Source organism: Choloepus didactylus, chromosome 2, assembly GCF_015220235.1.
Source record: "Choloepus didactylus isolate mChoDid1 chromosome 2, mChoDid1.pri, whole genome shotgun sequence".
Lineage (NCBI taxonomy): Eukaryota > Metazoa > Chordata > Mammalia > Pilosa > Megalonychidae > Choloepus > Choloepus didactylus.
The window spans coordinates 143,308,735-143,312,406 of record NC_051308.1 but is presented as its reverse complement, the minus strand read 5'-3'; the positions used below and the strand labels follow the sequence as shown (position 1 = coordinate 143,312,406).

Genomic DNA, 3,672 nt, shown 5'->3' with positions numbered 1-3,672 from the left:
AAGGGGATGGAGGGCGGATTCTGCGGTGACAGCGTGGCCAGGGATCCCACGCTGGCTGCCCCCCCTAGCTACTAGTTCTATCCACCACCTGGACCTTGTCTCCTGAGTCAGTGGGTTGTGGTTCAAAAGAAATGGAAGAAAAGGAGCAATGTGAGCAGTTCTTTTCCATCCTCTTGGGTTAAGGCCTGCTTGGCATTTGCAGAGAAGAAAATACAGCAAAAAAAATCATGTGTTTTGGACGGGGGTGAGAGGGGAGGGTGGGGAAAAGGAGCAAGGTCTTAGATTTTTTATGTTTTTTTTTTTTTTAATTCTGCACTTTGGCCATGGTGGTGAGATAAACTAATACAAAAGTTATTTTTCTATTAAGAAGAGGTGAATTTTTTTTCCCCTTTTGATTACAACATTTTTCCCTACGGACAAAGCATAAATCATGGACACCAGAGAATAAGGTGGAACTCAGGAACCCTGGAAAAGACCAAGATTACACTCTTCCTCAGGAGGGAAGGATGGGGTGTTTTTAGCCCTCTTGGGAACCTAAAACAAAAAGCATGAGTTGTGTGCCATGGAAAGGAGACAAGGCCAAATCTGAATCACTGGAGCTGCCCCAGGTAACACCTCCCTGAATCTACCATGAGAAACAGCACAGGGAGCTTTGTGCCCTCCATGCCCTCAATAACGTCTTCCAGGACAGCAACGCCTTCACCCGGGAAACCTGCAAGACATTTTCCAGAGGTTGTTTCCAGATACCATGGTGACACTCCACAAGAAGAGCATGTTGGAAAACGAGAACTACGATGTGAATGTCGTCATGGCAATGCTCCAAGCCAAAGGCTATGAAGCTGTTTGGTGGAACAAGCACAGGGATGTCAGTGTCTTTGCTCTCACTACTGCTACAGGCTTCATCGTGAATCTGCCCTCCAGCCTGTGCTGGACTCTGCTGAAGTTGCCTCTCAAAAGGCAGCATTGGATCTGCGTTCGAGAGGTGGGAGGTGCCAAGTTCAACCTTGACTCCAAACTCAAGGTGCCCGAGTGTACTGGAGGCAAGAGCAAGCTCAGGAAATTTCTAAAACATGTGTGAGGAAAGAACCGTGAACTCTTGCTGATGGTACCAAAAGAGGTGGAGGACCACCAGAGTTGGAAGGCTGATGTGTGATGTAGTTCTACCTAATTTCCTGCTCACCTCTCCCCTTCCATTCTCTGTGATATGCTGTGGCCTATACAGTGGTTCTTCTCTTATCACTGCCCCAAACATCTCCTCAGATCCCCTCCACAGATTTGACAGTTCAATAGGACAGATGTGGGAACTGTACAAGAACCACCATCAGCATTATTTTTTCATGGGAAAGGAAGGCAGGAGCTCTGTGTGTTTAGGGCAGCAATAGAAGACCCTTAGTTTCATTTAAGAGAGGAGGAAGAAAGGTGGGTCTTAGCTTATTTTCCCCTTTCCTATGAGGACTTGACACAGGTTCTGCCGGAGTTAATCGGTCACTGCTGCTCCAGACTCACCTGGAGACGCTGCCTCCGCTTGCCTTTTGCTGTCTAATCAGTGGGTCTGAAGACAGAACAGCAAAGCCTGTGACTGACTCAAAGGACCCAGAGCACGCAGGTCTCTCAGGAAACCATCTCCAAAGCCCCAGCAGCAGTACAGCACGCTATCTCTAACCCTCATTAGCACTCCCCCCCCCCCCTTATTTTTAAGGGTGGTTTATGGCCATCCTTGGAGTTTTATAATGAAAAGCTCTCTAATATTGTAAGCCAAGTAGTTGAGTCCTGCAATATTCTTGTGTGATGGGTGAGATAGAAACCTAAGAGGACATGGCTGAAACCAAACTGGAGCAGGCATGAGGTGGTTCATTTTTCCAAAGCTCTCACTCTGTTTTTTTTTCCTACATTTTCACTACATTGATTTAGAAGGCTTAGAGACAAAAGGCAGAGCAAAAAGACAGTTTTCCCAGTTGACTTACTCTGGCAAAATCAGAAAAAAAATAAGTCTGCATTCAAGATCAAATTCCATTAGATTGAGACTGAGTTGGGTGAAGAAAGCATTGTGAAGATACGGTTCTCTGAGTTTAAGAGCAGCTGGAATCAGTAGTAAGTCCTAGCTTGGAGGCTCTGGGTCACAGAGTGATAAGAAGCAGAGCCCCCAAGTTGGATGGTTATGTGCATTATGCTGTAGGACCTAGGTTTGTCATCTTTCTGGAATTTCTTTTACAAATCAACTGAGAATTGACCTGCCCCCTACCTCTATTAAATAGTTGTAGGCCACTTTTCTCCTGTGACTGGGGGGTGGGGGTGGGCGGGGTAGAGGAGGGGAAATAAGTATCATACCACACTACATGTCACCAGAGTGGTTGTGGTTGCCTCAAGGCCCGTGGGCACAAAGGGGTAACCTGGCTAGCCTTTACAGATCAATGGTCTTGACAGGTCTAAGAGCTGCCCCACTGGCCAGACTTCTCTCCAGCAGGAAAGCCACCCCAGGGCTTGCATGGCAAGCCTGAGCAAGCTTAATGGGATGAAGCTGAGGCTTTCTCCCCACTGTGACTGGAGTGCATATTTACACCAGCACTTTTGCTGCACATGTACCTTTAATCCAACAAGGCTTTTTTTTTTTTTTTCCTATGTTGAGAAACAGAGGCCACCAAGTGGCTACTGCATTATATCCTCCCAGCAACTGACTGCAATCTCTTCACCATTTTCTACATCAGACCTACCTGGCACCACAGGGAGCTCCTTATCCCTGAACAATAACATTTCAACCACCACCAGACAGGCGATACAGTCAACCTTGCAGACTGTCACAAGCAGCAGGACTTTGGGTCCTTTGGCATGGTCAGTAATAGTAATCCATTTCTTGGGAAAAGAAAACCCCAATCCACAAATCTGTTTGGCCTGTGCAAATGGCTTTTCAAAGGAGTCCCCATGTACTTGGAGTCCATGAGCCAATGGGATATGCAAAGACGCTTAAACATCTCAGGGCTGGTTTCTCTGTTCCTATACAGTTCTCGTGCTTAGGAACAGGGGCCCATGCCAGTGCAAAGGGCAAGAAGCCCCACCCTTAAGGAAAGGAGCAGGCCTGACCCTGATGCCCAGTAAGGGACAACCCAGGCTTTTTGTTTTTCTGGCTTTTATTCCCTTTTGTGTTGGCTTTGTGCAGCGTTTGTTTTCAAAAGATGTATTTTGTTTAGCCAAATACTAAAAATGGAAAATTAAGTAAATAAATCTCCTTACTCTTCTGCCTGAGTTCTGTAATTAAGTACATAAGAAAAAAAATAAAACTTAGAATAATGCTTCTTCAAAAAAAGGAAATAAATTGGTATAAAAACTTTAAAACAAAATTCTGATTTTATTCTGAAAAAGAGAAATAAAAACAAAAAGCATAAAAGAATAAAATTATCAAGGTAGGTCTAAAATCCCAACTCTTAAAAATGTATAATTAAGGGAACACTAGAATATTTTAACAGAAAGTAAAAGAAAATGAAAATAGATAAAAGAGAGGGGGGAATCAAAGGAAAGACTGAAAAGATAAATTCCAAGAAGCTTAAGCCTCAATAAGAGAGAAGATAAATTAAAATGAAATGATTCCAAAATAAATTCATACTTTGAAAAATAAATAGGCAATATAAACAAAGGTAAATAATTTAAATAGTAAAATAAACTACCAATGTAAAACAC

At 43.8% G+C, this 3,672-nt stretch overlaps 1 pseudogene; it reads left to right on the top strand.

Moving 5' to 3' along the window:
* The first annotated feature begins 548 nt into the window (after window positions 1-548).
* LOC119518514 lies at window positions 549-1,153 on the top strand (annotated as a pseudogene).
* Window positions 1,154-3,672: the final 2,519 nt, after the last annotated feature.